Source organism: Labrus mixtus, chromosome 9, assembly GCF_963584025.1.
Source record: "Labrus mixtus chromosome 9, fLabMix1.1, whole genome shotgun sequence".
In the NCBI taxonomy this organism is placed as follows: domain Eukaryota; kingdom Metazoa; phylum Chordata; class Actinopteri; order Labriformes; family Labridae; genus Labrus; species Labrus mixtus.
In genome coordinates this window covers 20,242,136-20,265,099 of record NC_083620.1, presented here as the reverse complement: position 1 = coordinate 20,265,099, position 22,964 = coordinate 20,242,136, and the positions used below count along the sequence as shown (strand labels likewise).

General features: G+C 40.1%; 1 protein-coding gene across 10 annotated transcripts in view; it reads left to right on the top strand.

The window, feature by feature from the left end:
* Positions 1-18,031: 18,031 nt before the first annotated feature.
* LOC132980586 (muscleblind-like protein 1) overlaps positions 18,032-22,964 on the top strand; it is a 66,354-nt gene continuing 61,421 nt past the window's right edge. For 3 of the 10 annotated variants that reach the window (XM_061046795.1, XM_061046791.1, XM_061046788.1), the window contains exon 1: positions 18,037-18,422. The gene's annotated coding sequence lies outside the window, so the exon portion shown is untranslated. Of the gene's footprint in view, positions 18,423-22,964 lie in introns of all 10 variants that reach the window. The other 7 variants (XM_061046796.1, XM_061046794.1, XM_061046799.1 and 4 more) reach the window with 5 other exon arrangements.

Below are 22,964 nucleotides of genomic sequence, written 5' to 3'. Positions count from 1 at the left end.
CTGTCCCACTTCTGGAAGGTGACACACTTAGAGCCTTATCACCACAACTGCACTAATTCTCAACATGGTTCGCTTCTGCCAGTTTTTTAATTGGGTCAAGACCTAATGTAGATAGTGTGCTTACTGGTGTCAGCTGTCTATCACATAGGATGGCGTCAGATGAAATGAGAGATTTTAAGGAGACGTTGCATAGCTGAACTGCAAAATGCAACTGTTGTTAAGCTTCATAATAAAAATAACAATAACTTTATTTATGTAGCACCTTTAAAAACTGATTTTTACAAAGCGCTTTGACAGACAAAAATCACTACAAACATACATACTACAGTACATGCAGAAGAGAGGGCTGTGAGAGTCCTCTAACTCTCTGCACTTTCTATGCTCTCTACATGACCTTTCTCCTCTGCCTTTTAAGTCTTTTCTCTCCCCCATAGTCTTCTATCGTTCTTTATCATCATCTCAACTAATTTTCCATCATTTCTCCTTTAGGTTCATCTCTTCAAATTCCAATATGTTCTCATAGGCTGGAGTCAGTGGATGTTTTAATAATTCATCCGATGTTTCAGCAGCAGCCAAACTGGCATACTGAGACAGGGGTGAGATTGAGGGTTTTACCTGCTCTCACCCCTTTTATTTGAAAGGGAGGGGGTGGGGTGGGGGGGATGACAGCCATTACTGTTTTATGTAAACTCATTTGAAAATAACCTAAAAGTCCTGACACAGTCCTTATGCTCCTGTTTCAAATGTGTATGTGTCACAGACACTGTCACATTAAAGTAAGTTGTGACTGCGGAGCCAAAACAATGACTGTCTGGGTTGATAATTAATCAAAGTTTTATTTTTTCTCTCTAAATTTTCACATTTCTTTCATTAAAATTTGACCCCTTTATAACAAATTGACATCCAAAAGTATCATTAACAACTTCATTTTATTCCCCCCCCCCCCCCCCAAAATTAAGTTGAAAGAGAGTTAAAGCTATTTTTACACACCTTAACCATGAAGCCCTGATAAATAGTGACAAATTAAATTAAAGTGTAGTCATGTTAAAGCCTTCTTTTGACAGACAAATGTAATATAATAGCCTGGACCCCCTATGTTCTACTACTATTAGTCCGACAGGTGGTCTGGGACCCTACATTTCAGATCTGTATACCTCCTTCGCCTGCTCTTGTATTCTTTGCCCTATTGTAGATACATTTCATTTCAGTCACAGCAGCTCTGGAGACTTGTTTTACACATGCTTGTGGTAAATGCTGTGTCAGGCCTTCTCAGCGTTACTGATATGATTGCCTCTACCGTCCACTGGGAAGTGTAAATTCAAAAGAAACTCTGTCAGGTCAGCTAACAGTCAGCTAATCGCTGCGCTAGTCACTGGACAGGTTGCAGAGCAAAGACTTCCTGGCCTCGGTGGGGGCTGATATCTGACCCTGCCATGTTTTCCTTTCAATTTCTGATAGCCAGCTCTCACGGTCAGTCAAGCTAAACTAATGTCAAACCATGGCTTCAGCTAAGCACTTTACATCTGTATCTGAAGCTTGTATAACATATCTGCTTTACCACCTACCTGCTTTGACCTTAGATTATTAAATCATGTATGGTTGGTGTCCCAAATTTCTTCATGTAGTAAATAGTCGGAAATGGAGTTAGCTTTTTATTTTCCTAAACATTAGCATAAACTTTTTTTTACAAGCTATGAAACTTGTTACCGACCTGGGACATTGTGCAGACAGTTGTGTGACACACATGGGTGCTTTTTGACCATCAACATCTGCGTGTGATTTACCTCCCTGTCATACTGAACTTGTAAATTGGTATCATTCATTTCGGCAAGTGTCAGTTTTCATTGAAGGAGTTATTTTTTAGGAACACACACACCTACACACGCAAAAACATGCACACACACACACACACACACACACACACACACACACACTGCACACCTCAGGGCCTTTTCAAAGTCTGTGCACATTACGAAACCGCACAGAGAATAAAGGTCCTCCTGTTCTGTGTCTTGACTTGATGACATCATGCCGCTTATGTGGGGGAACTTGGGAGCCATGAAACAGGTTTTTTTTTATGTAAAACACATTGTAATGCTTTAGCAGGGTAAGTAGAGACAATGAGTGTCTTGTAAGCCTCTGTGGTGATCTGTGAAAATACAGTGCAAACAGCAAAGGGGAAAGAAGTCTTTATTTTCAAGTTTCCAAGCTCTCTAACGGCGCCCAGCGCTCTTGTCACTCCTTTTCTGTGAGGCCTGAGTCGACAGCTGACAGCAAAGTGTGGGCTGACGACAGAAAACATCCATTTCCATCACTGCCATCGACCTTTCTTTCTCTTTATTTTACTCCCTCTTGCCATCCTCTTCATCTCTGCAATTCTCTTGACATGTCTCCATTTTGCTCCCTTCGTTTTTAACAGTAATATCAGACACAAAAACACTGCAAGAGAGGGTTTTTTTGTGTCAGCTACAGAGTTTAAACCAATGACTTGTCATATCTGCAGCTTCCTAATTGGTGTCACACTGTGTCAGGGGACAGGGAAATTGTGTAGCACCATAGAAGACGTCACTGAAATCTGTCTTTGCTTTAGAGAAAAGAGAGTTTTGAGGAAGAGCTGGAAGGAAAACAAGAAGCTGAGCGGAGACTTAATTTACCCATGTGTCCCTGAAAATGTAGTTATATTAAAAGAATGTAAAAAGTAATGGATGAAGCCACTGTGTCATTAGTCATTGCTTTTTGGACTGTGTAAACGAAGCCTAGAGTCTTGCAACTTACCAACACCATGTTGGTTTTCTGGATCCAAAGGTGACCATATTTGGAATAAAGGCTGGCATACCATAAGCCAAGAGCTCATAGCTAAACAGTAAAAGTGGTAGCTAATTCTTTAGCTGGTGGATGAGCTAGTTTACCCTTGTGCTTCCTAAAGAATGAGATTCTTTTGGCAGTGTTAGATGACCACAAGTGTTTATTTATCAGAAGATGAATCAACTAAGAGAGTTTGTGGAACGTAGCTGACTCACCGCTCAGTTATGAGCCCTACGAAGAAAGAGCAGCAAAAGAATGAGACAAACTGCATAACGTAAAGTAACCAGTCTTCTGATTACTACTGTACTTTGTTATCTCTCTGTGAACAGCCAACGACTGCTTTGGCTCTTGTGCACTGGCTGACATATCAATAAATGGATAGTAAAAACTGAACAAGCTTACAGCCCAGATGTGGTGAGGGCATTTTACCTGCTTCTTAATGCAGAGATAACAATATGATAATGCTATTATTACTCAAATGAAAAAGCTGCATGCCAATTAGTGCCATAAACCAAATAGAGAAATAAGATAAAAACACAAAAACTGTTGTTTTCTACCATGCGGATTAGAAAACAAGTGTATTCTGCTGTGAAAATGGGTCTTTTAATACGGGGAGTAATAGGGATTTTTTGGCTTTTGGTGCCAGGCAAGTGAACATTCGAGGAACTACTAATTTTTTAAGTTCAGCATTGGATAATTTTTTAACACAACTGGTTGCCGTTTAAGATGAGTTGATGAAAAAAAAAAGTAATTCTCAAATACTAAATGTCCGTCTATATTAGGTCTTAGTGTCAGAGTGATGGCTATTCTCTGTGGTGTCTTTGACTTCCTAGCTTGTGTGTGTTGGCACCAATAGACAAGACTCGCTCTGCCAGCCAGTCCTGAAGTGGTCAACAGTTCTCCAAAATAACACACCCGCAGGAATTTGTCTCAGTCTGCTTGGTTTGGTGAAAATAAAGAGAGGAAATAAGGAGAGGTCATGTTTGGAGGTGCTCACTGGACGAGAGAGACAGCAACACCAAGAATTTAAGTGTTTGTTCAGAGGTCAAAAAGGTCATCCTGTTTGTTCTTAATGCGAAAAATGTACTAGAAATGTACTGTGAGATGTCAAATACAGTTCAGTACGCATGTGTGTCTGTGTTTGTTGTTGCCCCTTCGAGCCCCTGATTCAATCTCAACTCTCTCGGCTTTCTCCGATCTTCTTCATTGGTCAGTCGGTCTCCCGTCACTCATCCCCAGGTGGCGATTATCAGTGACGTGATCATAATGTCATGACTTTGTGCTCTGCTGTGCACAGACAAAAAAAAAAAATGACTATGTTACAATGAGAGGAGCATCCTCTCGCTTTGCCCATCACCCCTTTCCACTCCTGCTCCCCTCCTCATCGCCTCTCTCAGCAGGTAGACAGGGCGGAGGTCTCACCCTGTGACATCAGAGCTTTCTGCTTGTCTCATGGTGGCTCAGATTTCTGCACCACGGATTAGATTAGGCTCATATTGACTGGCTGACTCACTGTCCTTGAGTTATGTTGCACCATGAAGGGGAGGCTAGATTGCAATGTGGTCAAGGAGGGTGGATCTAAATTGGATTTTTGCTCAGATGGAGATAAATCTAAAATGAACCTGCGTAGTCTCCCCTCGCTCTGTGGCGCAGTGCTTTGTAATTGAAAGCACTTCTTTGTTGTTCAATAAAAGTATCAACATTTAATGCCTCAGCTTTTTATATTTGCAAATGTATACAAAATTTGCAGCAAGGATTAGGGGATGGCAATGCTCCAATATACCTACAAGGCACCTAACCATGCATTTATGAACAGACTGGCATGTTTGAATAATGGTTTTAAGTGAAATATCTAACCTAAACTGCATTGATTGCACAAAAACATTGCATAAATGTATTTATGGTCTCCTTAGGTTGACTTAATTATAACTCTTAGCCGTAATGAGGTCAGAATATGAAAACTTCAGCTGTTCTTTTTGTGTTCTTCCAATAGTATGTTAGCCTGCTAAAATACTGCCAAAAATCAGGAACATGGTACACATTATAATTGTTCAGTATAAGTATCTTAATTGAAATTGTAGAATTATTTGCAATTGACTGACAGAGAAGATGTCTTTCTTTCACCAAAGTTAAATTCCTTGTGTGTGTAAGCATACCTGGCCAATAAATCTGATTCTGATTCTGATTTTTGTAACATGTATATTGTCTGTGAAAAGAAATAGAAAAAAGGAATGCACTTATATTGCTTTTCTTCTGTCCACTCGAGGCACACATCACTGTATGTGAGAATACATCCTTTCAGGCAGACTAGCATACATTCATTTAGTGCCATGCAAGGTAACGGCTCAACTAATCATTCTGCCTCAGGACCAATCTGAAGGGCAACCCACTCTACCTCTTAGCCACAGCTGCCTCTCTGTTTTGCATATTTTTCAATACAACAGTTATTTCTCCACCAACTCCACTCATCACTTACTCTCCTCCCCTTACTATCTGCTGTCACTTCTTTTTCGAAGCCATCACTGAAAACATTGTCTTTCTGACTCCTGAATTAACCTCTGTGACATCTATTTCATGTGTTTGGAACAGCGTACATTTCCAGAGGCTTGTTTCGGACTAAACCTTATATCTTTACATGTCAGCTGATTATAGGATTTAATATTTTTTTTACCAAAGACACAAAGGACAAAAAGCTTAGAAGCTGTTTTTTTATTTTGCCTCAAAAGAAGAACAAACACACACACACACACACGCACACACACGCACAGGTATAGGAATGTGTGCAGGAACCACTGCGATGTGTGAAGACAGATGTGTTGCTAATCGGTAACCTGAAACAAAGAGAACAAACTTATTCGGTCAACAATCAATCTTTATTTGTATAGCACCGATTCATAACACATGTTATCCCTAGACACTTTACCAAAGAGCGGGTAAAATACCTTAGCCTAAACAGACCCAGCATAAATCCATCATGAGCGCAGCACTAAGCAACATTTAGCAAAGTTACAGTGGCACGGAAAAGCTGCGTTTAAGAGGCAGAAACCTCGAGCAAAACGAGACTCACGTTGAACGGCCATCTGCTGAAACTGTGCCGGGGTTGGAATGTGGGATAAAAGGAGATGCATTCTGCAGTGGAGATGGTAAAAATGGTGCAGTAGGGCAGGACAGGCTCTGATTCAGTTCTAAAGAGAGCTTCCCAGATTTAGTTAACCTGAGACAGCATTCTTATGGAGAGTGTAAAACTCTGCTCAATGGACAACACGCCTTTAGATTTCTCTTTATAGAGCCCATTCTTTATTTTATTCACATTCCCCCGTTTTCTTCCTTTTCTTCATTTTTCCCATCACGGCTTTGGCAGAGCTCCAACCTCTAAGCTTTTCCATTGGCCTGCTGACTCTACAAACAACTTTACAACATTCCTCCTCACCTCTGTGTACACACTACACCTTGCCCCCTCGAAACTCTCTGATCCCCTGTACAAAGACCTCCCAGGAACATCCTTGCCCTTGTGTTGCTACAGTCCCGTTCTGTATTTAGCACAGCCCCACAGATTGCAGCCTTACCCCCTGCTCTGGTTATATTTCTCTATCTGTTCTGTGTAAACACTGCACACACGCAAAAGCGTGCACATGGTCAGCTCCATTCTGTGTTTATACGAGCGGGACAGAGGCATGCCGGCGGTTTCACCACTGTAAACATGTCTTAAACGGATGTCTGCTGCACAGTGTGGGTGATGTCAGACCCTTTTTGGTCTAAGCCAAGTTCAACATTGTGCACATGCGAGAGGCGGAAAACACATTACCAAAAAAAGGCAATTCAGCACTGTGACATCAGTAGTCTATAGAGCAAACATCATAACGCTAAGAAGTGCGACTAGCAGAGCAAAGAATTGAGTAAGCTCAGACAGTCAGCTTTCATCTGCACTCATTAGTTTACAACTCATTCTTAGGCCTGACACACCACTGCTGCTTTCTTCCCTTCTCCTTTACCCCTTTGTAGCTTCCTTCTTCCCTTCTTGTGTATACATCGTTTTCTCTCTCTAACTCACACAGCAAGAGGGAAAAAAAAAACAGTATTGACTCTGCATAACAGAATGATTACTTTAAAGCTTATTCCGCGGGTTGTGGTTTGCAGACTGATTATCGGGGGCCGGGATGAGGGAAGACCAGTCCTCTGCTGGTTTGATGGGAATTGCTCTGCCTTAAAAAGCTGTTTGTCTGTCTGTATGTCTGTCTGTCTGTCTCTGTGAAGCCTTCCTGTTTTTCTATCAGCTTTGCAGGGACATACAACATGCATGTAGGCTGACAAAACATTATTTACTTACAAATGCTTGTCTGCTCTGTGTAAATGAATAATTCATCAACATACAGCAAATTCCATGGAAACGTAGCTGCAGTGTTGAATTTACAATTTAAAATAATATGTTCATGTATCAAACGCTTTCGTCATATAAAACACATTAAGCTTTGCATGTTTGTATGTCTTTCATATATCATATCAGTCTTGTATCAAAGTGACACACAGTGATTGGCAGACACACTGTATTTTATTATCCTTATGGTACATGTTACAAATAAGCAAATAAGAATTCTTCTGATGAGGGTTCCTGCCTGCGCCAAGTTTTCCAGTTCACCAGCAAGTGTTGCCAAGCTGTTTCTTTAATTAAAGTTTACTTCAGAACCTATGGGGTTTACAAAGTGGGGATGGCATGCTTCTTCAAGAGGTGACAAATTAGCCAATATCAAATAGAGGAAAATGTTGCATTAAAAATATATATTTTTGTGTAAATATGGTTGTAGTTTATATACAGAGCAGTTCACACTAAATGAGTCATTCTGCATCAGTACTAATTAGCTCAGGTAGAAGGCTGTATACCCTGTCGATAAGTAATCAATGCAGTGATCACGTTGTTATTACCAGCAGTGCAGGGCAATTATCTGCAAGGTTTTCTTGTATGACACAGCAGTTTTTCCTGTTTTCTTTTGTCTGTACCAGTTTTATGATTTTTTTTATGATCTACACTAATGAAACTGTTGACTGTTAAATTAGATTAAAAAAACATTGTGGTCGACCTGTAAAAACTTTTTGCATCTTCTTGTTGTAGTCTTTTCAAGCTAAAAGCCCTCTTCTGATAATATTGATAATAACCTGCATGCTTTTGTTCTCTTTATTTAATCTTTGTTTGAGTTTACTCAAATCAATAATGAGCTGAGCAACATGCACGGATTTCCTGAGGCAGTATGGGTAGTGTAGTCCCCCAGAGTGTCTGTCTCGGTGTAGGTCTGAGCTCCCTGTTGGGGTTCTAAGGGGATTGGATATGCTCTGCTAATACTATTAGTGCTGCATCTGGGGATTACTGTCTCAAAAGGAAAAGGGGAAAGGGCGTGAAAAGTGAAAAATTGGTGCGTCGGGGGTGTGTATGTGTGACAGAGATTTGCATGTTTGTACGTGAATTTGAAGGGAAAAAGGAGAGATTAGAAAAAGGGATTTTCATGCAGACTATTGCACACCAACAAAAAAAAAAAAAACTACTGTCACTGGCTCGAGTGTAGTGTGAGCTGTTTTTTAATTTCATTTGGCTGTTACGGGACTTCAGGGATTTGAGTTAATTAGTCTATTAAGCTGGCCAGCACCTCTAAGACTTATTTTTAGCTAAAGCAGAGATGGATTCCATGATTATTTTTTTTAGGAAGGCCAAAGTTGAAATCTGATACAGAAGCAGAGGGCTAATCCCGTTTGGTGTCTGAAAAGCTTTTAGAAATATTGTGTGACAAAGAAAAAGGAGTAAAAGTTGAAGCACCATTTAAAGCTCACGAGGAGTGTTTTCTGGTTATGATAAAGACTGAAATTAATAATGCTGTAAACCGGACCATCAGCATAAAGATGAACTAAATCTAGACGATAGTTCGTTATTACAGTAATGACTGATACATTTGTCGAGAGGTAGGTGTCGGACAAAGTGATTTAACAGCTTGCTGCCTAAGCAGACTTTTTTTAAAAACAAATTTGCTTGACAGAGATTCTCACGAAAAACACAACAAACACATGTACAGGACAAAATCACCAAAGAGGTGAGGTACCACCTTGTTCTCATGGAGTGCCAAAATCCACACAAACTGACAGCTCCTCACAGCGGCTTTAAAAAAAAAAACACACACTGCAGAGATTGTTACTGTCAGAATACTTTAATGCTTTATTTTTTACACTTCCTTTGGTGTGACACTTAAATAATAGAAATATTGTGTATTTATCTTCAAGTACAAACTACATGTCTATTAACATCTTTGCTTTGATTTTGTATGAAATTACATCATGCAAAATGTTTTGCTTCTTACATCGTGTAACTTTACCTTTTGGTTCTTCTTCAGTCAGTGTAAGTGATATTACTGAGCTCAGATGAGATATCTGTATTAGAATGCACGCATACTGTACACAGTGTACATTTCTCGAGATCAATAGGGAGAGAAAACGAGAGTCAACCTCTCCTGAAAGAAGCTACACACAATACAACATTCTGAATATCCAACCCTGACAGCAGGGCAGAGTTTCAATAGGTCAGCATCTTGTTTTCTCACGTAAAAGACAAAGTGGAGTGTCTCTCAGAAGGTCGAGCAGAAGGGAGCTGAAAGACCTCATGGAAAAAAAAACAAGCCAAGGTTTACAGAGTGTGTGGTGCACAGACTGGACATGATCTGCTCTGCCCTACAGTATTTCCCCACAGCTTGCCCTCTGGGTCGATCGACTCTCGAGAAGTGTGCTGCTGAAGATGAGTGTTTGCCTTCAGGGGAAGATAGTCTGACTTGAAATTATGAAAGAAATAACTGTTCTAAATCATTAAGTACTATTCACCTCGTTTGGCAAAGAAAATACTTGGCCTGCTGAATATACTAGAAGTAATCAGGACTCACATTTACCACAGGCAGCATTATTTCACCAGGTGTTTGTTTGTCCAATCAAACAGAAGATCTCGATTTTCATATTGCCATGGGGCTGCTGCAGGTTATCTTTTTTTTACATAAGTTTTCTCACTGCATCGAAGCACTTTGATATTCCACATCAAAATTCTTACAAGACAAATACGCTGTGGCTAAGTTAACTTTGAATCTGTTTCCATGTAATATCATAGGGTTTAAATTCAACCCTCAGAAATATGGTAATCCAGTAATGTTGCATAATGTTCTTTGATAGTTGTGTTCATGCATCTCTAATGAACTATTAATCTCCACACAAGCAGTGTATTTTAGCTTTGGTAATGCTTAAGTCAGCATTTATGATTGCCAATTAGTGTCTCAAATTATTGAAATATGTTAGACCAAAATATTGAACTTCTGTTTCACCCGTAGTACAACAATTGGTTTGTTTTTCCACTGTTATTCTTCGCCCTTCTGCCTCTGTCTTAGCATCTGTTCTGTTTCTCCAACTCTCTCCAATAATCATTATCTCCCTGTATCATTCCCCTCCGTCTCGTACATTTGCACATCGTTCTGTTAGCTGCAATGAGTTTTGAGATCGTCCTTATGAATATTTACCGAGCCCGTAACCAAGGGCAATGCTGAGATTTTTGTTCACTCCCACCCTGTTTCATATGTATGCATATGTCTTTGGGCTTTGTGTTGCATTTGTGTGTTGTTTCTATGATTTCTGACTCTCTTCAGGCAGGGTCAGGTACTTGGATCAAACCCTAGGGTGAACTATGTTAACAGCAATGTCAACATCTCTCCCACGTACAGAGCCTGACCTGCTGTAGATTTAAATGTCAAGTGGATTACAATATTTTTTTTTTTCAAAGACAAATGTAATAGAATGTGTATTCTTTATTCCCACAGTCAGCATAAAGAGCTCTTCTCTCTGCATTAGTTAAAAAAAACAGCATCTTTAAAACATGCTGGTTAAGCATACCGTATACGTTGCATTCTGCAGCCCAGCAACACTGCCATAAACAGACAAGGTTGCAGATACATTGCACCATTCTGTTTGAGTGGCGTCAAAGGAATTTCCTTCTAGCCAACACTTTTCAACCGTTCACATTATTGTCCCATTGTTCACACTGGAGAGGCATTCATCTGTGGCAGCACTGAGGTGCAGGACACAAGAGCAAAGCAAAATGTTGGTTAACACATTGGATAGAAAAAACTTTAAATTCAAGCAAATATTGACCATGATCTCCTATGAATGCTTACTTTACTGAATGAATATTTCACATACTCTTCTTGCTTGTAGCCAACAGTGTTGTGTGGTAGTCCCCGTGTTTACATACAGGCCAAAGGTTTTTCCTAGCCTCATAGCAGTGGAATTAAATCCCCAATGAATGCAGGATGGTACAGTCACTGTCAATGTTTAGATTGTGTTTATAAAAAACAACCTTCAGACTGCAGCTGGAGTGTGGAGAGGGAAATAAAGGCAGAACAAGAAGAAATACAGGGGCCATCTGGGAACTGGACTTGAGGAAATTCTGTCTCAAAAACATTGAATATTTGTTGACAATGGCAACTTTTTTTATGATCAGATCGGTAGAGAATGTAGCTGCTAAGAATGTATATTTGTCACCAAATAAAAGATGAGATGTTTTTAATCTTCTGGACTACTCAAAGCTGCTTTAACACTGCATGTAACCACTAGTCGTTACTTAGTGGTTACCTAGTGCTTACTTAGTGGTTACTTAGTAGTTCCCTAGTGGTTACTTAGAGGTAACTTAGTGGTTCCCTAGTGGTTACATAGTGGCTACCTAGTGGTTACTTAGTAGTTCCCTAGTGGTTACCTAGTGGTTACCTAGTGGTTACTTAGTAGTTCCCTAGTGGTTACTTAGTGGTTACCTAGTGGTTACTTAGTGGTTACCTAATGGTTACTTAGTGGTTACTTAGTTGTTACCTAGTGGTTACTTAGTGGTTACCTAATGGTTATTTAGTGGTTACTTAGTGGTTACCTAGTGGTTATTTAGTGGTTACTTAGTGGTTACTTAGTGGTTACTTAGTAGTTACTTAGTGGTTACCTAATGGTTACTTAGTAGTTACTTAGTGGTTACCTAGTGGTTATTTAGTGGTTACTTAGTGGTTACTTAGTGGTTACTTAGTAGTTACTTAGTGGTTACCTAGTGGTAATTTAGTGGTTATTTAGTGGTTACCTAGTGGTTACTTAGTAGTTACTTAGTGGTTACGTAGTGGTTATTTAGTGGTTACCTAATGGTTACCAAGTAGTTAGTTTCCCATTTGTTTCCCACTAACTAATCATTAACTACTCTATAACATGTGATGAGGAAGTACTCAGTATCTACCCATTACTTAGTGCCTATAGTATTTACCTAGTGGTTAGTTTCCCATTCGTTTCCCACTAACGATCCAAAATATTTGTACCATATATACCCATTACTTAGTGGTTACCTAGCAGTTAGTTTCCCTTTCGTTTCCCACTAACTATGGAAAATGTCTGTACCTTATTGTAAAGTGTTACTGAAAAACAAACTATGATTGGTAGGATTTCTTGGGTTTATAACTACTATAGAATGGTTGAACATGAGAGCAATGACATAAAACACATGAGCACACTGATGGCAGAGCCATTTATCTAAAGTGGCCACCAGTATTAACTTATCCTGTTCATACACATTCCCACAGCGCTGGCTATGCCACCTGGGAAAAAAGGACACTTCAACATGTAACCACAGGAGCTGGGGATCACAGCTGACAATGACTGACTCTACCACTGAGCCACAGCCTTGTGAATAGCTGATCTACTGCTTACTAATCTTAGATCGCTTTATGCACATTATACAATTCTACGATTCATTTAGTAGACACTTTTATCCAAAGTAACGTACATCAGAGAATAAGAACAACACAAGCAAGGATTTAGAGCGCAGGAAGCAAAGTCAAGTGTAAATGAACAGCTTTAAATCCGATTGGACACAGTTCCTGACAGACATTGTACAGAGGCAAAGCATTCTTTAATTAAGCATGAAAGCGGTCTTGTTTCCTTTTGTCATCAGAGTAGGATGATCTACTCATGTTTTAGCGTTCTGGGCTGTGTGCACGAAAACAGTTATTTTGTAGAGCAACAGTGCGCATCAGCAGCAATGCAATCCTGGAACCCACTGGCTATTACCTGCTGACGCTTTTATTTCCATTTACTAATCTCTGTAAACAAATATCTGCATATTAGTGCACATAAAATTGAGGTTGTAGACATCGCTTCAAACCCCTTATCCATGCCTGTGTCTTATACATTGCTAGCTAGACTACAGACAATGACCAATCCATGGTAGAGGAAGTGTTAGCCTGGATTTCCGCTTATTTGAACAACAGCTGGCTACACTTAAAACCTTGAAAAGCTGACCATTGGTCCGAGATGTGTTTTTCTTGTGGGACAATAGCCTGTGGGTTGGAAGAGTGACCAGCATAACCCAGGACCCTGTTTCCACTTGCAAAATATGACTTTTGTTGACCAAATGGTTTCCTTTGAGATATAAAATGGCATTGATCAAGCTACTCAGTGAAACATATGGTGGCCCAGCACACTTTGTTGGGTGTTCACTCACAATTTGTTGATCAGTATATTCTATGTTTTTGGTGACTTAAAACAGTATAGAGGAAAGCCTGAAAAAGTAATATAACTCTACAGCTGCCTATATATAGCTGGGCTGAACTTCTGAATGTGAAAGAACATTTAAAATAATTCAACACTTACCCATTCTGTTTGGTGTGAGTCTCTCTCGGCAGGAACAGACTGATTATAACAGGGACAGACAAGGAACCCCTCCTCACCCCCCTCTGTCTCTCAGATAGCAATAAGGTAATTTATCTTTACAAATACATGGGTAAATATTATCTTGCTTTGCTTTTAAGAAACCCTGTTGAACTCAAGCTCTTATATTTGCAGTCCTGTTGTCTACAGATAAGAGGCAGTCTTTTAATAGGGGTTGGAACTGCATTGATGCAATAGATGCTCAATGGCAGATATTTGTCACGTTGTATTTGCTTCAGCAATCCTTAAGAATTGTGCTATGATAATGAATGATATTACAGGCCATACTTCAACTAAAGCCTATCTTCATGTATGCAATCATCAACAGAATAATAAGGACATACACTGCAGCAGTATGTATTTCGACCTTATAGGTGTATTCACCTTCAACTCCCACAACTGATGCAACATTGACAGCCAAGCAAATCATCCCTCACAAATGTTCTAATTGCACCTTGTCCAGCGAAGGACACGTTAAATATTCAAACTCCTACTTGTCACTGGTGATTCTGCTTCCTGATTGATGTCAAAGAAGAAGAATCAATATGAAAAGCAGCTGATACGTATGCACTTGTTTATGTGGCTTCATCGCACAAAGTTCAAACTTGTTGAGCTCTGACCGCAATACCCGCTCTGACCTTTACAAGAGCAGACGATTGCTTAAGGCAACGGGTTGTGCAGAGAATAAAGATGGAGGATCAGACGAGAGATTTGATTTTGAAAGAAACTATAGAATAGCATATCTTTGACATAATGAGGAAAAAAAACACTGGTTGAAAGAACGTCCTTAAGGTCTCCATACTAGGGATGTAAGTTCTATTAGAATTTGTTTTTTTCCGATGAGTGCTATGTTATTAAATTTGATTATTTGTTAAGACTTATGTTTAATCTTAGCCTTGTTAATGTAAAACTGGCTCAAGCCTGTGATGAAGCATAGGGACAGCAATAACACAAGTAGGTCTTCCATGTGTTTACTTTTGTTTTAATTGATCTGTTATCTGTAATTTACTATTGATTGATAAATGATTCAGTCAATAAAATGTTAGAAAATTGAGCTCATCCCAATTTCCCAGAGTCAAAAGGGTCTTTTGTTTGATTCAAAGAAAGAAAGCTCAAAATCTTTAGAAGCTGAAACCAGAAAATGATTGATATTTTTCTTTGAAAAAAAAAGACCCAATATGATTGATTGATTATTATTAGGACCGTCAAATGATTACATTTTTTAAATGCGATTCGTCACTAAAATTCAATTGTTGATTTCACCGCGCCTACAGAAAGATGCTGCTGTCTGTGTGGTGGCTTAACTATGGTGCGCCTAAAGGGACAAAAAAGCATGTGCACTGCAATAAAATTATCACGTTTACGCTAACAGCCATTATTATTATATTTGGCTAATTACAATATTGTTGATAATGATGATATCAATAATAAATGTAGTCATAGTTGAAGCTTTACACAGAGTCAGAAAGAGGCACAGTTCCTTCAGGAAAGGTGTGCTTTGAAAAATCTGAACCCAGGGAAGCAGAAGTCTGAGGGCAGTAATAATTACACCAGCACTTCCACCGCCAACATTATGCACAAGCCTAATCAATGGTCATAGCGTCTAAGGGGAGCTGCATTGTTGTTAATGAATAGTAGCAATGAACAGTGAACTCTATGTGTCTGTGTGTCTGTGTGTGTGTGTATGTGTGCATAGTTAGTGTTAATGTCTCTAATGAATATGTGGCACACATAGCCTGTGGACACCTGCTGTTGCCATTATAGTCTCAGAGAACGGACTAATCACCCTGGCTTTCAAATATGAGCTGGTTATTCAGAGTTCCTCTATCTCAAGGACCCTTCATTACACGAAGAACATGAGTGTTCTGTGAAAAATGCCATCTTATCAGAACAATGCTTCTTCCAAACACAGCTGACGCTTCCTTAGTGACCACAGACCTGAAGGTTAGTATACAAGTAGTGATACAATTCAATATGTTTTTGATACTGTTCCAATTCTCAAAATTACTGTTTTTATTCTTGCTGAAAAGTTGTCCTTCTATTCAGTGGTTTAAATGTTGTGTCGTTACACCTCCAAACACGAGGTGGCAGTGCTTTAATCTATATTCCTTAATTTGACTCATAAAAAGTCAAACAAAGACTGAGACATATGGGTGCGTTCGAATTGTAGTTTTTGCTCAGGAAATTTCCTAACTGAGTGAAATGACCCGGAAACATTTAAGTGGCGGCCATGATAAGAGCCGTTCAAATTCTCTAAAAGCTTTGGAAAGGTGGGTCAATGCTTCCTTTATAACCTCCTTTAGCATAGGATACACTGGACCATCCTTTACCAAAGGAGATGAGAGATGCCGCCCCACAATTCCTTTCGGTCGCAACATTTAAAGCGAGTCGCGCGTCCGACCGTTCACGGAAATGAACGATGATCATAAAGTGACACAGATCATGTAAGGGATAAAAAGATAAGAGACATTTTTAGCCAGATGATGTTTTATTCAACGTATTTCATTCACTTAAGGATGCTATGTGCAGTTGTACATTTGTATGCTTAAAACATTATGTAAATCTTGTATAAATTTAACAATTCATTTCATACAAACATACTTATTTTGATGTTGATTTCTGAGTGGACAGGAAGCTGATGGTTTCACTTTTGTTACTCGTAGCCTGGTAGTCTATATTGCTTTTATTTCAATCCCAACCTTGTGGTAATAAGGATTATTTCACCGGTAAGAATGCACAGGGGAAAGTTTTTAGATGCGATTTAGTAGTCCATTTTCAGATCATTGTAGTTTCACCACGGCAGACCCACATCATTAACCTCCGCCGGCCCGTCGCATTTAATTACGTCACCTCGTGGAAAATGCGGTCAGATTGTCGCCTTTCCCTTAGTCCTTTATGAATTCTCCTAACATCTTTCCTTAACCTCATGACGTTTTCCCCGGGCTTAAGGTAAAGTGGATAGTGAAAGGAGATAGGAGGGACAATTCGGATGAACCCATGTGAGCACATAATGAAAGCCTGCATACACTGAACACAGACCCATGAAAAAGACTTAATATTTTCTTCTATTCAATTGTTAGCCCGGTATCATGAAACTTACCACATCGCCAGATTCTCACCAATATTCGGTTTTAGCCCTAAAGAATGTGAAGTGAGCTGCTAAGCTGCTAGTATGAATAAAACCTACATGGACAAACAAGCCAATGTATCCTAACACATTCACACTGACAAGTATCTATTGACTCAAACCTTGTCTATACGTTCCTCTGCCCTCTCGCTGGCCCCATCCAAGCTCACTGATTAAATCATACTCGCAAGAAATTCAACAATCAATGTTCACTGAATCCAAGTTCCTGCCTGTTCCTATGGCTACTACAGTAGCAAGACAAGAGAACGGAAATGTGGGAGTTGTGGTTTCTTTTTCTTATCTGGTCTGACAATTTAGGTTCATTCGCACTCCAATGGTATTATGATCACATCATGGACATGTTAGGTACATGTTTTTTTTTTTTCTGTCAAAGAGGAGTTGGTGCAAAATGGGGAAGGTGTAAGACAGTGGTGAAGAGACAGCTGCATGAGAGTGAAAAGGGTAAAGTAGATGTTGGAAGATTGAGCAGTAGGGGTTACCAGTGTGATAGGCTGAAGGTCTCAGCTGTGAACCTCTCATGTACACCGTATGAAGGACAGTCACAGCCTATCTCCACCTACTCAGTGGAGAGGAGGCCTTGCCGCCTTTTCTTCCTCACCACAGTTCTCTCTTCTTTAAATGACCTCTTCCTCTATCTCCCTTTCCCTCCCTCTGTCTCTCCTTTTATTTTTCTGTCTGTCAAGCCCGCCCTCTCTTGATAACCCATGGAGCTCCTATTATCATTCTGAATCATCCCACTAAATTACAGTTCAGCCCTACCTCCAGGAAGGTGAATCATGTTGAAAATTGTAATAATTAAACCAGTGGGCACAGCCAGTAGGCCTGTCTGTGTATCTGTCTGCTTTCATGCATCTGTGCACATGAGCCGTGTATTTCATAGGTCAGTCCAGCTGTACTTCCCTTGTTGGTAATGTGACTGAAATGTGTTATCAAAGGGCTGCAGGACTCTGGCTGGAGCAATGGTGAAACAGAAAGAAATCAAAAACAGGAACTTTTCCCCGCTTTCAGGAACAGCAACGACCCCGTCCCACACACATACACAAACACACAGATGCATGTGCATACACACAAAAAAACAGTATCCGTCCCCCTCTCTTTTACTTCTTAGTCCACACCACCCTCTCTTTATCTCAGTAGGCAGAAGCAACAGTTAGTGATCACATGACCACAAGAGTCTCTCCACATTGTTGTGTAATACGCTCAAAGTAAATAGAGGAAGTAGATGCAAGCAGAATGAGTGCAGTTTGTTAAACCTTTTTCTTTTTCTTCCACTCTATTTCACTATTTAAACAGAATATGCTGAGAGAGAGAGAGAGAGAGAGAGAGAGAGAGAGAGACCAGGCCAAGAGAGGAGGGGTGGAGGGATGCTGTTTCCAGGGCAACCAGAGCCGCGGCGGTTGTCATCATGAGGCTTCTTCTGCATTGTGTGCATGTGTGTGTATGGACAGAGCGCGTGTGAGCTCACCCTCCTCTATCCAGACAGGAGGCGAGGACATCCCCCTCTAACACCGTGCCAACAGAGAGAGAGAGAGAGAGAGAGAGAGAGAGAGAGAGAGAGAGAGAGAAAGGGAGGGAGAGAGAGAGAGAGACCGAAACCCCATAATGCACTGCACGCTGCAGGGCTGAAGTCGTGCAGATTCATCAGTTCCTGTTCGGAGGGGTTGTGTGTGAGCACACACACTCAGAAGCCAAGACTGAGTGCAGGAGAAACACACGGACAAGCAGGCAGGTAAGACAGCTTTTCCTCTGACCGTGTGGACCACTTCTGGGTTTACAACATGATCTGTTTATCTGTCTGTTTGTGCCTCCTGAGAGGACGAGCGGGGAGAGTGGCTCCGTCGAGACGACAGCCTGTTATAAATATTTGACATGTTATGATTCTGACAACTTCCCTGCCTGTTGCTGTTCTGAATTTCTCCTTACTTGAAAATATTTGAGTTCCAATGTTTGGAAGAGATTTTAAAATAGCTGCATGTGGAGCAGGGGTTAGTTTACATCTTCAGGGTTTTTTTGGGCATGTTTTTTCTTCTTCCAGCTTGCAGATACTGTCTAATTGTAGTTGATTTGTATTATGCTGGATAGGTTTTGCATGTACTTTTATAACACAAGTGCTGGTTAACACAATGTAACTTTTAGGAAAAGATACCTTGTGTTTTTTGTGTTCAGTGCACTGAACTACTATGCAGCATATGTTGAAGAATTCAAAAATGAATCATTAAAAGCAAAATGATTTCAAGTCATCTGTTTGGTTTTAAAAGATTTAACTGCAAACATCCAGTTTATGTTGCATTATTTAGTCTCATATGCATATTACAAACCATGTTATTTAAAATGTAAGCCCAATGTACCCAGTGTGAAACAACTAGTCCCAATGATGTAATGTAAGTCACACTCTTTAATGGAGACAATCACTAATCACTGCCATGGTGGATTAAGTATCAAAAGCTTACTGTAATATACAGCAGTTTGTCCCATGATACCACAAATGCTTCAGCATGCAAAGCCTCTTTTGAGGTTTGTATATGTTGTTCAACGTGACACCAGTGCGAGCTGATTTGCAAGAAAAAGCGTGGCTTCTCCATTACTGGTCATCCTGTGGTTTAACGGTCGCTGAAGCTTGTGACCGTATCAGTTACGCCAGAGACACAGACAGCACGATTGCAGGGCAGGGACAACTTTATTACCACAGGGCTCAAAAGGGAAAGTTCAACCTTTCACCCATAAGGACGCCTTCATGAACTCATGTGTCAGCACTGTCATATAAAACAACAGACGATCACAATGAGAGCTGAGAGGGAGCAAAAAAACTTTGAATAATTGATTTCCTAAAATGATTTCTTAATGAAATCTTTATTCCTAAAGGACATATTTGAATTTAAATCCTGCTTAGATATCCCTGAAGAAAATATGAAAGCATGAGTTGATAATCCAGCTTTTCATTAAGCTCAAGCTTATTTTATTTATACGACACTATCCCACAGAACATTGAAAAGCAATTCCTTAATTTGTGCATCTTGCACATTTTCATATCCTGTATTTTGGACGTGGGAAGCTTTTTAAGCTCAACACTGAAACCAACTAAGAAAAGAGCTTTTGCAGTGTTGGGAAATAAATAGAAAAAGAAAACCCAGCTGTAATGCAGATCAGACTGAAACAAATCTTTTGAATATTTTGTTTCCATTTGGCTCTGCTCCCATCTGCTCTCCCCCTGCAGAAATCCACCTGTCAAAGCTCAAAATGGAGAGGCTCCTCTTTTTTCATTACAGTTCCTTTCATTAAGAGTCCCTGCTTCACTGTCTGTGTTGGCGTCTGATAGAATTATCTACCAGCCATCTATGTGACAGTAGTATCTATACCTCTGCCTCTACTCTGTAATAATCAGCGTCGGTGTTCGAGAGTCTCAGAGCTGCCTGATTAAACAGAACATGTATGTGTCTGTGTATTGTAGCCTTCTGGACATTCATGAATGTGTGAGTTTTCAGTGATTCCACGATGAAGAAATCAAATATTGTGAGTGGGAAAAAGAAAAAGCAGAAGCTATGTTTGTCTGTCTTTAATTCTAAGCTCAGGAATAACAGTGGTCATACCACAACACACCACAGCTGTTTCAGTGGTGACTTTCAGAGTTTTGGAGGTTTTTGAACAATGCTCATTCATATATTCCAACACTGGTCTGCTATAGAGCTCTTTGTTGATGGATTCCCACATTTTCCGCTGAGGTCACATCTCAGGGCCCAAGAGTATGGCGGTACCAGAAATCAGTACTATAGTCAGACTAAAGAGAAAGATGCAGAATCTCTGCAAGGTCACAGAGTTGTTCAAAGACTGAGATTGTATATAGTTATCTGTTTGATGATTCGATCTTTAAACCTAACCATAGATCAGAGGTCTGTTATGAGAGTTGAAAACCTCTCAGACTCACTCCGGGTCAACCTGCTGGATTTTCCATTCCTTGAGGTTCCTTTGCAGATATTCTTTTGCTCTCGGTCCAGCTCTGGCTTTTCTTAGCAGCATGGATCACATATGATATATGGATCCAAATCTACGTGTCCAACTGTAACTCCTCCTGCCTTTGTTCTTTTTCTCAACATTTTCTTTTCTTCTTTTCTGCCTTTAATGATCTAGAACACAAAGGACACATGTTCATGGATCTGTGGCAAGAGTCTGATGATCAGAACGAGCAAGAATGTGAGGGACACTTGCTTAGAAAGCATTGCCTTTAAAGTCATTTCAGTTCTCTCCTCGGTACACAGACATCAGCAGAGCGCTGAGCAGGAACCTTAGTGTGCATTAAATTATCTGCAATTGCAGCAATTATCTGCAAGTCCAAAACCACTTTCCCTGCATCTTGTGTCTTCATCACTTCGTTTCTCCCTGTAGACTAAAATCCTGCTGTTGCTAAGTGTATTTGCTCAAGTACTTGTTCTCAGGTTTAATGTGGAAGTACTTCTTATTTTATACTTCTTTGCACCTCTAATTCACAATGTCTCAGGGGAACCAAGTGCTTCACATATTCTTATTTGAAAACCTGAAAACTACCATTAAAATAAATTGTACTGTCAAGCAATGAATTCAATCTTTACAAAACATTTTAAAACAACTCCACTACAGGGGCCGGAAGGGGGGGGGGGGGGCAATGTTAAAAAATCGCAACCTTGAATGCCATATAATACTTGATAAAATAATATAAAATGACATTCTACTTTTCATATCAATTACATTCATGCTTTTGCAGCCTTTTGCCTAGAGGTTCCCTTATCAGTATTTTAAATGCACATTTTGGCTGTGTCAGCAATCACTCACTTCTCACTAGAGTCCGACCGATAAATCGACCAGCCGATAATATCGGCCGATATCAGCATATCAAGTGACTATCGGTATCAACTTTGACTTCAGTCTCACATTGGAAACAATATTGTTTCTTTTGTTTTGCCCCTGTTATAAGAACTATCGGCAATCGTTGTTGATGCTTTGATGTCATCATTTGCTCCAGACTGGTCAAATACATTTCAGGGCTTTCATCCTGATTGTGCTTTGTGGAATGACAGACACGGTTTAGAAGCACCAAAGCAACAGCAAGCATGCCTGATTGATGTGCCTTCCCCAATCACAAAAAAAAAGAAAACATGAATGAGAGAAAAGTTGGAGAGAAATAGCGTCGGACCTTCAGCTGCCAGGGAGTGTTTGCTATGGCTTAGCTTGCTTGTTAGCTTGTTTTTGTTGGTGATGCTGAGCGTGTGTGTGTGTGTGTGTTTGTGTCTATGTGTGTGTGAGAGAGCGAGAGTATTTCCGACGGTGTTTGAATTCGAGTCGTGCATATGAGATAACTCTTCACAGCTAATGTCTGGTGATAGTTTTAAAGTATGGTTTTACTTTGTCCTAAATCTATTCTTGTATTAATGTATTTTAATGTGTATTTTAAACTGCGTCTAAGTCCCTATGTTCTACGTTTTATGGTTATACCCGGCTGCTAAGCACATTTCCCCTTGGGGGCAATAATGTTGAAAGTTAAAGTTAAAATTCACATACATTTGAATTAAACTTCCGTCTGTGGGAGTTTTTAAAGAAGACATTAATGGCAATTGCCAAAGCTCCATCCTGATTTAACATGTACAGTCAGGGACACCCTCAAGCCATGCTTGACAGTCAGACTATGAGGTGTGAGCACATAATTGGTGAGCTTTGGTCGTACGTCGAAAAAAAATTCACCCACTCCACCAAATAATGTCTACAATTGTACCTTGTATGCCCTGCCTTGACCTACCTCTTAGAATATCCTGAACCCAATGCCACTTAATTGTGAACGACCACTGCAGGGCCTCTTTTGGGCATGCCAGTGACTTGCCAAATACAAAATCCATATGAATAATTCTGGCATCTGTGTTACATTGCTTTTACTTTATGAATGAATGGATAAATATTTATAGTAGATGGAGCAAAAACATTAACACTTAGAGCAGCACAGATCCATCACAGGGGCTTCTAAGGGCAGGCTGCAGGCTGCTGTTCAATCAACACCTTTTTCCTTACACAAGTACACACACACGCACGCACACACACACACACACGCACACACACACACACGCACACACACACACACACACACGCACGCACACACACACACGCACACACACACACACACACACACACGCACACACACAAACAAGCCAATACAGTAATAAATTCCAAGCACCCTGATATATTGAAGCCACAAGTCAGTGATGTGGCTCTGAGTCACTTGGTAACACCCACCCGACATCTACACACACCT